The following is a 13,065-nucleotide window of genomic DNA, read 5'->3' on the forward strand; positions in this document are numbered from 1 at the left end:
TTTAAATGGAGGAAAGGAAAGATGTGGAAAGAAGGACTTTGAAGAACAAGGCTAGTTATTTTGTTATGTGTGAACCTTCAAGTTTCATGAAATTCCTCACTCTCCATTCATCAGAAAAAGTATCATGGAAATTCTAAGCAAATCTTTACCATTTCCATCAAAGCTATAGCACACTCCTCTAGCTCAATAAACTAGTATTTGTAGTGTAGTTGTACTTAAATATTTAAAGCATTGCAACACAGGGTTGAAACAAGTTCTGTTGATTTTGCCTTCCATAACTTCCCATGAACAAAGGGTCTCAATCTCAGTAAAGCACTTCCACAGATCTAAATAAAAGTCAGGCTGAAAAGTACCTTCAAGCCCTCAGACACGCATCAAGCACAGCAAAAATTCAGGCATATTATTCCTGATTGAAGATAAAAGAGAATAATTGACTAGGTAACAAATACTTGTTATTCTTCCTGCTCATGTATGAAAACTGAGCAGGAAATAGAAATGCAAGCAGGTATGTATGCTTTAATATACAGCCTTCCACATTACTGTCACTGATATGCCTAAGAGACTGTCAGAGATGAAGATCACTTCCCTTTAATTTCAACAGAAGCCAGGTACCTAAACCTTGCAGTCTGAACTATGCTAAGCAAGCAACAGGATACAATACCCACCCACAGGCAGCTTACACTGGCCAAATCACAACACAAACAATGAATTGGAAAAAAATCAAGTGAAAGAAGTATTGTCAGGCAGAACAAGAAAAGCTTAGGCAGCAGTCTCAGGCAAAGGAAAACAAGCTGAGTGTATGTAGTCTACACATAACACATCCCCTCCTCCCCCCCGTAATGCCTCTTTGTTTTTTAAAAAAAAAAAAAAAAAAAGACAACACAGACCTACTTAATTCACTAATTCTTCTGAATGCCTCCATTTCTTTTACAAACTATCTGGTATGCCCCTGTAGGAATGCTCAGCAACTGAAAGAACCAAAAACAAGTAACAAAATTGATTTATTGGATATGACAGATTTCCTGGACCATAAAGTCCCTTACCACATCAGCACTTAAAAAAAAACCCAAAAAACAAACAACCCAAAACCAACTGTGGTCTTGCCAATAAAGGACACTTGTAACCAATTCAAGTCAATTTATGAAAGCAATACAACTTCCCTATGTATTTTAATAGTAGTCAGGTCAGGAGAACCTCATATCAAAGAAATTAAAAGCAATGATTAAAAAAACCCAAAACGAACAGATGGTTTCTCCAAAGCAGCTACTTCATGATTTACAATCAAATAATCTCAGTAAATCTATAAGTTTTATACTAATTTGTGAATGAAGTAATTTATAAATAGGAGCCAGCATATTGCAAATATTTGTGATAGCTGACAACTGAGGAGTCCCCAGTCAGTAGAGGCATTCAAGCCAAATATGAAACAACCCTGGCCAGGCTTCTTGATGGCCAACACTTTAGAACCACCTTAGTTACAAAAGCAAAAAAATCATGTTCTTTTCCACAACAAGTGACAGATAACTACTTACAGAGCTGGTAGCATTATCTACACTCACAGTAGCCCAACATTTCTTATTTTCACATACATTTGTAATTTTGGGAATTCCTAGTGTAGTAGTACTTCAGTTTGGCAATGCTAGAAAAAATGTCTAGGGTTTGTCTAGTTTCTTCTCCCCTTTGTTCTCCCCAACCTTTTCAGCTGCAACAGCTCAGTTACTTCCAAACCAAAGGTTAGAAGAAATAATCTAGCCTACATTAAAATTCTTACCATTGCTTTGCTAAGAAGCTGTAGATCTCTGAACTTTGAGACAAAGGCTTGATGCAAGTGTATGGCAAGGAGAGGTTGCCCTGTTTTTCTGGGGACATTTTTCTGTTTCCTTACTTTTGAGAGACCAATTTACCAGCTTTATGGTCCTTTTAACCTGATTTATATTCAAGACAATATAACTGTTGCTGTCCAACATTTGTGAAGGATGGCACCTCTGGTGAGACACACTAAGTTAAGCTCAACTACTTCACACGCTTAGAGAGGAACGCAGTATTGGTAAAGCTTGAAGAAATTCAGAGAATCACAGAATGGTTTGGGTCAGAAGAGACCTGTAAAGATCATATAGTGCACCCCCCTGCCCTGGGCAGGGACATCTTTCACAATTCCACTAATTTGTGGGCTGTAGCTAGCTTTGAATGCACGAAAGCAAAGCAGGGTTTGCTGGGGAAGAAAAAGGTTTTATGGCTCAAAAAAGAATATTAAGAACATCTGGTCTAGCCTCCCACAATGCTGATCAAAAAAGCTTCAAATAGCTTTCTAAAAATATAGTGCAACTGAAACAGAACTTTCAGGCAGCAGTGCTGACAGGCTCAAAATGATGCAGATTCCACAGCGTCCCTAGGCAAATCATTCCCCCTACCAGAGGGGAATTACCCTTGCTAATAAGTGTTCTGCATTTTATTCTTCACCTGATCTTCAACCTCCACCTTCCTGACATTGTTTTTATTGAATTAGATTAAAAACCTATTGGCTACCAGAAATCTTTCCCACGCAAACCACTGAGCCACAAACACATCACCTCTGTATTCTTTGCTCAGTCTCTCAAAAAGCTATGTTTTCTAGACATTGTCATTCTTTTGAGGCATTTCCTCTGCTGCCTTTTTTTTTTTTTTATTAAAGTGCACTTCAAAAGAGATTCAATTTCTATCACTGGGTCTCAGAAATGCAGCTCTCATGGATACTTCTCAGTGGAATCACGGACTAGAATTATTATTTATTGAGTTCAACAGCTGAACAATGTATCTTGCTTAATAATGAACAAAAGTAACTTAAGTTTAAATTACATTTTTATATGACAACTATCAAGACTGAAAGTGTACTTCACCAGTTGTAACAGAAATGTGGATATGCCAAAGACGAAAAAAGCTTCCTACATTTACCACAAAGATTAATCTATTGCCTAGCATTGCCCCCTGTGCTTAGGGAAGGTACAGAAAAGTAACATTTACTCTGCTACCAAAGTAACTCTTCTACAGTGGCTAAAGGATTTCCAAGTAATCACAAAATTAATTTTCTTGAAAAAAATTAAAATGAAAAAATTTTACTTGAGCCACAGCTCACTTTATGACATTGAGAGTTTGCTAGTCATTCCCAATGAAACCACACAAACCTCTTACTATTGTATTTCAGTTTGACAATACAGGCTTAAGCCTCTGATTGTTAATCCAGTTCTGTTCTGAACCTCTAAATCATACCAAAGTAAATTTCCCCTTGCTAAAAATAAATACATACTAATAGTTGCCCCTACCATATCTTCAACAATCTAATTATTATTCAAATGTGTCTTAAATAATTGTCCAAGTATATTTGCCACTGAAGAAATGGAAGCAATGACTTTCCAAAGGCCATGGTTCCTTCATACCTCACAGTAAAAAAAGAAAACGAGACATGAACAATTTATTTCCCTCTAAGATACTAACAGCAAATATACACGGTTGTAAATCATATTTCAGGTTCATAGATGCGAAAGTCCAAAATTGGAATTAATACAACCTAAAGAACAACAGAGGAAGGCAGAGCAGGGAGAAGTGAGGAGGTAGTGGGAGTAATAAGAGGGAGAATAAGCAGTTGAAGTGAAAAAACATTTATGTATTTAGGAAACAGACTGTGCTTTGACACACTGCCAAATTAAATCATTCCTGCAAGTGACATGAATAAGGCAGATTTCACCCTGACAAAGCACCCTCACTTATAAAATAGTAGAATTAACTGTTCTTAATAGAGTTTTCAGTAGATTTATGATAGTACCAAAAAAATCACTGAAGAAAAATATCTGCTATGTTTTGAGAGTACGACGAAGACTATACAACATATATGAACTGGATTTTCTTAGTCACTTCAAGTCATCTTAGAAATAATTAGTGGAACCCAAGGATCTGCAGACCTCAAATTAAAACAATTTTTCTCAGTGCAACCATTTATTTTACTAAACAGAAGAGAAGCATGTTCATTTTTACCACCATCAAAACCCTAGCAGAGGTCCATATACAAACTGTCATCTTCCCACTCTGTACTCTACATACTTCTTGATCTTTCCTATCTCACTTCCTTACTGCCACTAGAAAAAAGTCCTTAGAATTCCCTCTACAAATCAAAGACAACTAATACCAATTTATACCATGGTTCCATCATCCTAAAGATCTGCTCCGTTCTCATCTGCCAATAAAGATGAACAAGAGAGAATATTTCCATCTCAGAATGCTAAGATATGCAGCTCTCTGAAACATACCTAGAAGGCATGATAGGCAGACCTTTCACAGTCTTGCTGTTATTAAATGCACTCATATGAGTGAACAAAGAGTAGAAGCGTTAAACAGTATTACAGACATTTACAGACATGCTAACCACTTATTTTAGCAAAGCAGACTATTACCACCTGGTTTTCTCTTATGCATTGAATTATTTTTTAAAAAACAGTAAGTAGCACAACTGAACCTAAAGCAACTATGACTATTCCTCCTTTACCTACCTCTGCAGGTCTACTATTTCATTGTTTAATGTATCAAGTTCTTTAATTGCAGAAAAATCTGCTACAGAATTCAGTCCTTGAGCACTCTGAAAGATAAAAAATAAATACTGTTAGTTTATAGTTTATGCTGTCCAACAACTATATTCACTTTACTTTTTGTGACAGCATGAGCTATCCTCTGTAACAACTGTTGGTAGCATTGTATTTCGAATCTTCAATCTTAAAAAACCCCAAACAGTCCAGATGCTATAATAACAGAACACAACATACATCCAATGCATCTAGCAATTCAAACAGAGTTTGTCTCCTGTAAACTCTTGAAGACATCTTCCACAAAAGCACAGGACCACCTGATCATACAAAAAAAAAAATCTACTTCTAAAATGAGATTTATCTTACAGTTAACGTTTAGCTGGCTTCCTAGCATTCATTTAAGAGTGGTTTGGTTTATTACTTTTATATTTATATTTCTTCACCTTGATGATCCTCCTGTTGCAGAGTATAGACACTTATTTGCAGTGCTTTAAGTGATATCAAGCTAGTTTAACATCAACCTCCAGAGTACTGGATGAAACTTTGACAATACAAAGTCATAGGTAAGTTACACCCATGAGTTCCCATTTACTTAATGTCTTTAAGACAACTGTAATACAAATTGTTTAAAAAAAGTACATACACATAAACGACTAGAGAACAAATGCTGAAGACACAAATTAGCAAATACTTTAATTGTTCTACTGCGCCTTATCACAACATGAACATGTTTAGGAAGCCATAGTCACTGTAACTACTTTCTATACATACATCAGTTCCTTCAAGTCTTGAATAAAGTCATCCAGGACAAACACAAAGTCCAGAGGAAAAGTATATATATAATTAAAAAAGGCAAGTGATACCCCCAAAATAATACAAAAGCCTTTAAACGCTGAAGTTTCTCTAAAGGTAAATCAAGATTCTATTAACTACATGTTTATTTAAGCTTGTTTATAACAAGAGCCACGAAAAGACCTAAACAGTAAATCTGAGCACACTGTGCCAGAGAATACTATTCAGCAGAACTATAGATTATTTATGCATATTTTACTAGAACAAATGGCATGAACTGAGAATAAAAAAACCCCATACAGCTGTTCTTAAACTGGTTAGTGTACAGCTTCTCAAATGGGCAAAATAGGTATGAAGTTCAATCCTGTTCTAAAGGAATTACACAGGAGTTTTGCAGAGCTGCTCATGGTGTTCCAATGAGAAAGTTTCTACTTCTCCTAGGAAGGGGACAGAAGGAAAACATGAAGCTATTAGCTACAAGTACAAATTCTTTCCAGGCCTCCTCTTCTCATCGGTTAAAGAAATTCTGCACATTAACGCCAGCATCAAACTTGAACAAAATGTAGTTCCATCTTATTTTCAATTGTTCAGGAGAACTGGTGTGGGGGAGGAACATAAGCCAACGTTTTTAGCTTCAATACACAAGTTAAAAAAAGACAGAAGTTAGAACTATTTGTTGCCATTTACTACGCTGCAACATGCATGCAAACAACGCTTTGAGTTTTTAAACTCAAAATAGCAATAAAAGTCAATTCCTGTCAATATTTTTTAAGAGGAACTTGCATGTAAGTTTAAGTTTTATGGCTGGTAATGCAAGTACAATTTGGTGACTACAAACAGTTCTAGGTAAAGAAACACAGCAACAAGTACTAGACTGCTGCTGTGTCCCATTCATAGGATCTGCATTCAGGCTTCAAAATTGAAATAAAAGTTACACTACTGCAGTAATAAAATTCTGTAAGGAAACCAAACATTAGATAACAGCAATATACATACATATGCATTCTGAACATCTACCAAGAAGGATCACAAGTTAACTTCCCCTACTTTAAAAACATAATGGATTACCATTATACTTACTGATATTTCTGCTACTACCTTTATATTGGTCAAGTCAGAAGATGAAGCCTAAGGTTTTGGGGTTGGTTGGGTTTTTTTGTTTTGTTTTGTTTTTTGGGTTTTTTTTTTGTTGTTGTTACAATGTAAGCCACTCCACTTCAAGAAAACCAGCAAAAAGCCTATTTCTGCCTACTGCTCTTATCCTTTGGTTTAATTCTTGAGCAATAATCTTGGACAAACAGGTTCTTTCATATCAACAAGACAACATCTCTTTTGAAAAAGCTCAAAATGAGCTTAAGGTTCAAGCTCAATCTAGTAAAACAGATGTTATTGTTGTTACAATGTAAGCCACTCCACTTCAAGAAAACCAGCAAAAAGCCTATTTCTGCCTACTGCTCTTATCCTTTGGTTTAATTCTTGAGCAATAATCTTGGACAAACAGGTTCTTTCATATCAACAAGACAACATCTCTTTTGAAAAAGCTCAAAATGAGCTTAAGGTTCAAGCTCAATCTAGTAAAACAGATTCTTGGTAAGGATTTAGAGTGCTAACTAAGAGAACTCTTACTTTCTTTCACAACATTCTTACTCTTACCGCTTATGTTAGTAATGCAAAAAAAACCCACCACACTGATGTCTTTGAGAGTTCTATAAAAACAATTTACACACACAGAATAGCAGTAACCAACACTGATCTCATCTAATGTGTTCTGATCACTACATTTTCTGCAATATAATCAGTAAAACCATGGGTATTAGTCCTAATGATAACTGTCAACTGTCACATTGGGTTACTACTCTGTCACCACTTCCCCAGCAATTTCAACAGGATAAGACATAGCATTTTCTTTTTAAGTTTAAGCAGCACATACTACCAACAGGTAACAGTCACAGAGGTCTGGGTTCAAGGAAGAACCTTGGGGTTCTTCCAGATGAACAACAATGGAAATCAGCAATAATTTGAGATCGCAACATACTGTGACACTTCAGAGAAGTGCTGTGTTATTTCAATGATTATCTAAGAGTCTTAGAAGGATGTTCATTATTAAACCAACAGATAGTAAATATTAGAAAAGCAAAGATTCTCTAACCTTGAGAAAGCAGAGTTAACAAACTGACAGAATAATAAGGATGAAAAGCAGAGTGGTGCAGAATGGAAAAAACAGTCCAAACTAGAAAAGAGACATAGAAAGGAAAGCAAACATACAAAAAAGATTAGTAGAGTTGCAAATAAAGCAATTACTTTTTACAAACAGAATGTAAAAAGAAATTAGATACTAGTTACAGAAACTCAAAAGTAGTGCCAAATTTTGAGTTTCATTTTTTCAGGGGCAAACTTTTCATTCTGTTTAAGAAAGTTGTAGAATTAGGTCAATGTTTTGCACAACCAAGAAAAGGTAACCCACATCAGACTTCATGATGCGTAAAACAAGTAAGAATTTGTGATGACCTCTACCATTCTGAAAAATACAACTTGAACTGCTGAGGTATAGTCTACTGCTGGATTAAGATAGATGGCAATCAACAGACTATGAAGACATTTAAACTATCTGTGAAGTATAAAAAAAAATGGGAGGACCATTTACTTTTAAAACTTTAAATATAAAATTCTAAACTTTATTTAGTTCACATTGTTTCCAGACTTCTTAAAAAAGAAAGGTAGGAAAGGTAATTGTGAACACATTAGTAGAAAAACATTGAACTTGTGCATGTTATTTCAAATGCAAACTAAAATTTCTTTAGACAGGTAGTAGAAAGACTATTCTTTCAAAATAGAAAATAATGCTTTCTCAACATAAGATCTCTCTGCTTGGTTGGCAGGCGTAATAAATGACAGCTTCATTTTGAAACATGAATGGAACAGTGTTTTGTCAATTCTTTGCACTTGACTTGTTTTATTCCTGACATTATGATAAATTTAAGGTATGCCAGTGCTTGAGGTGTTTCTTGCGTAGCCTTTGAAACTAACGTTGTTTGAGATTTATACCAAAAATGCCAAACCCATTCTTACCTTCTGTAAACTGACACCCCTGTCTGAAGGTGGAATCATGTCTGGAGTCAGAGCCTGAGGTGGATCAATGCCCTTTGTTAACTTCTGATTAATTAAATAGAAAGCCAAAGCAAACTGTTCCTTTGAAAGCTTTCCGCAGTCCTTTGTGTCACAGAGCGCCCTGTACAGAGATGCAGATGAAATAAATCAAATCCTCATTTCTGCAAGTATAGCCCTGTTTATTGTACTTGCTGTCATTTAAAAATGTGACAATTGCTAGTGTATATCTCCTCTTCTAAAAGAATGCAACATAAAAATAAGGCATGGTAATAAACAGGAAACATTACTCAAACATACACAACCACTTTCTCCTTGCATGCTAAGGCTGCAGCTCTGTTACAGTAAGTTCTGATCTGGTGAAAGGCAGAATCAGGGCTATGAGTCACTAACACCACCTGAGTATCTGTAACTGAAGTTCTTCTAAATTAAATAACTTTTCACAGCCAACACAAGTTCATCTAATTTTCCTAAATTTCCTGAATTAGAGGTTACGTTAACCATACCTTGGGGGGGGGAGGGGGAGGGGGGAAGACGTTTTTCCTATCAGAGTGCCCTGGAATAACTTATAGTGGGGAAAGAATTAAAAAAGCAGTGGGCGTCACTACTAGCTGTAATGAAAGACAAACAAATTGCAGAATTAAATGGGCCGTAAGTCTCACATGCTAAGAATTTTATACAGATAATTCTCATTACCAGTATATGGATAGTATCTGTGTTTAGATACACAGCAACACTATGATGTCTTAAATACAGAGATTTAGCTGAAGTGCAGTATTTGTTTGTAACAATCTGTGTTCAGGCACTTTACTTCCTCTCCTAGGAGATGATGCATAGCATAAACCTGTTTCCCCCCCCCACTTCTGTCCAAAAGTAGAAGCAAGTAACTTGTATAAGCATACCACTGCTTATACAGAGCCCATGCTATTATATACAAAAAGCAACTCTCACTTTCCAGAAATGTCAACATAGCACTTTTCATGCAAAGTGCTAGGAAGGAGCGAGAACCATACCATCGTCTAAACAGCTGTCATGGAAAAAAAATCCCTACCAGATATGTGCAAGAAGAGCAGAAGGCAGTCCTGTCTTCAAGAATAGTTCTCTGGCTTCCACACCTGACACAAATCCATCCATGTCCTTGTCAGTTTTCACAAAGATCTCATCATACTTAATTTTGTCTGCAGGCGATACAACCCACTGAAAGAGGGTGGGGATGGAAGGTGGGGGGGAAAACAACAAAAACAAAAACCACAATACTAAGATATAGGCCGTTCTGTTTTCAGATAGTTACTTTGAGTTACATAATTCAAGGACTACAGCACAGGTTTAAAAAGTGATATAGGTGCCTAGTTCATGAACCAGTTTTATCCTCCAAAATAGAGATGCACAGAGATCCACTAGCAACTCGAAAAGCAGAAGCAAAGCATTTACATCAGTGAAGCACCAAGGCTGGCTGATACTTGCTCTGCCTCTTTGCCTATGTATTAAAAGTATTCCCTGGAGCCCAGATCTCCTCCCAGCATGGGGTTGTGCCCTTATCACTGTGCTCAGTCACAGTCCTGCTTACTGTCTGGCTCCATCAATTTTATTCCTCTTTACACAGCTGGAGAGCTTTAGCTGGAGGGACTGAAGAACTGCTCAAGGCCAGACTGTCAATAATTGGCACATTCTAAATTGTAGAATTTACTTCCAATCAAGGTAAAGATGGGAATTAGAGCCACTTCTCTTCAACAAGTTTTCCAAACACTAAGCTACCTAAAGATTTTTTTTTTTTGAGTGAAAATGCCTTCAGGTGCATGCTTGTGGACACTAATTAATTTCAGCATACAAGGACACTTAGATGAATCCCAAATGGTGCTGTACACAAAACATACACTGAAATACTCATCCAGAATGGCACTGCTTTGTAATACACACAGCAAGACTTAGCAAGTAAACTGCCAGATGAAAACCTTGGCACCTCCAGAATTAAGATGCCAGTTTCTTACTGATTACTCAAATATGGGTACCCAAATGTCCAAGCAGTATCTTATGCATTAAGTACTACAGCTCTTACCTTAGATCCCCTCCTCAATTTTTTCTTATTTTGAATAGAACAAGTAAGTTACAATCTACCTGGAAAGACATTTTCCCAAATTCTGCATTCTAAAATGACTAGGATTAAATAAGATGCTTGGGGGGGTGCAAAGGTGTCAAGTTTCTTAATAATTAAATTTGAAACAAAAACCAAATCTCATGTGTTTAGGTGGATATGCCAGACCTTTTGTCTCCTTTTCCCATTGCTTGCATTTATCTATTCCATTTTCATTCATGTCTTCTGCAAATTGCAGGCATGTGTGCACATACAACTGCACATACACGCCTGCCACAATTTCTTTTATGAACTTGTTCGTATTCAAATCAGTCTTCAGTCAGAAGACTTACATTCTGCAGGTGTGTACCTGGACTACATTTTTAAACTTTCTTAATATTCTGACCTTTGGGTTGAGCTTGATGCCTTGAAATAATTTATTTAAAAATATCTTCAAAATCTTTACTAAATAATATTCTTTTATCCAACTGTTTATATCTGAAGACAATCAATAGGGCAAGAAGGAAACTAAAAACCTGTATCAAGACTTTTCATTCAGGCAGTCTTCAAAGCACAGCATTAAGTGCAGAAATCTTCTAACCCAAGAAACTTCACAACCATACCTGTGTTAAGGGTGTTTTGGCAGCTAAAATGCCTACAGGTGGCAAGGACTGATGAGACTCTTTGGTTGAAGATGGAATTAATGGCATTGCTCCTGGAACACTAATAGGTTTTCTCTTGGATGGTGGCACCAAAGCTGCAGGCAAGGACATTGGCACTGGTTCTTTCTCCAAAGCACAGTACACCAAAAACATGGCCTGAACAAGAAAATAAGGTGTGTGAATGTAAATATATAAGAAATAAGTATATATATAAATTAAAGAATTAGTTAAGAAATAACTTTGTAGCATTTTTTCATTATGTTTCTCCTTTACAAGGCCCCTCAATTGAATTGCAGCTTATTGCCTTCTGTCCTGTGTTTATCATTACTACTTTCTTTGGAGGTTCAGTGCTGAGCAAATGAAGTTCAGTATCTTTTAGAACATTAAAATGATTCTCCTCAATATTACCAAGCTTGTACCACCACTTCTTGAATTTTATTTGGGAGAACACTTTAAACACTTAATTTTATGGTATTCACTGTTTTTGCAGGAGTCGCTCCACTTAGTGACTATTCTTTTGTTGTGGTGGTACATTTTAATAATTTTATGACTGTTGTTCAAGACACAGAACTGCATCTTAAATAAATAACACTTTACAGATTATCAGTTTATCTCCAACATTTGCCTAGAGCATATCAATCCTCTGATCTCAAAGCTAAAAGTCTGAAGCATTACAGCATAAACACAGGAAATCAAGTATAGTAACAGTTAACTACTAGGGTCTTAAAGAAATTGGTTTCAGAAGAAACTGAAGCATATAGGTGCCTGGAGATGACTAAAAATTGCTTTCTTGAATACTGTTCTACACTTTTACCATTTCTCAAAAATATACGTGACAGCAGAAAAAAGGTAAATTCATCATATTTACATTACAAAAAAAAAATAAAGCAAGCTTTTGACATTGTCCATTATATCAATTCTTGGCAATTAAACAGGTATTTTTAACTTTCTTTTTATTTTATTTCTTAATTTTGACTCTGAAAGGATGAGCAATAGTTTAGTTTGTAGAAATCAGAATTAAAGGCTGGCTTTAGTCCCACCTGAGGACAGAGAGGTCACATTATTTTTTCAAGATTCTTGCAATGCAGAATGCAGTTAAGATATTTTGTTAGCTTTTCCAAACCTTAAACTTAGGTTTGATATTTCTCTGTGTAAAATGAAACCCTCTCCTCCAGAGCGAATGTATAATTCCTTCCTCTCCAATTCACTTACATGAAAGAACAAGCTGAAAGTTTTGAGAAAAAGTTGATGCATGGTTACTATTGCATTCAAGACTTAGAGAGTCTTCAAAAGCAAGAGCCTCCCACTCTCTTCTCACTTGCCACCTCTTAGGAGAAGTGAAACTTATTTACTGCTTCTTACGTTATTTCATCAGTCCTGGCATTAATAGTGTTAAAATTCTAACTTGCTATGAACTTTTGAAGAATTTATACATAATTTCTTTAAAATTTTCCTCAAAGGTATCTTGAGGCATCCAAGTACTATAAACACTGAAGGTTAAGGTAAAATTTACTTAGTGAAATCACTCGGTCTCTCATGGGACAGCAGATCACGGGTTTAAGTTTTTAATGGCTCATTTAGCCCACAAAGAAAGTTACTGCTGCGTAATGAGAGATCTTCAATAAACTGACAGAAACATTAACTAGTACTAAAGCTTGATTAAGGTCTTTGAATAAAGGTAATAAATGAACCACACAAACAGTCAAAAATTAATACACGGTGCATCTATTTTAAACCTCTGCCATTAGGCTTTCAAAATCCCAAGAGGCAGAAGATACTTACAACTGCAAACTCATCTCGATCCAACATTCCATCATGGTCAATATCACTCAATTCCCACACCTACCAATAAAAAGCAGAACATAGGGATGTTTGCCTAAAC

The sequence above is a fragment of the Aptenodytes forsteri genome, unplaced genomic scaffold (genome assembly GCF_000699145.1).
Source record: "Aptenodytes forsteri isolate BGI_AS27 unplaced genomic scaffold, ASM69914v1 Scaffold119, whole genome shotgun sequence".
NCBI lineage: Eukaryota > Metazoa > Chordata > Aves > Sphenisciformes > Spheniscidae > Aptenodytes > Aptenodytes forsteri.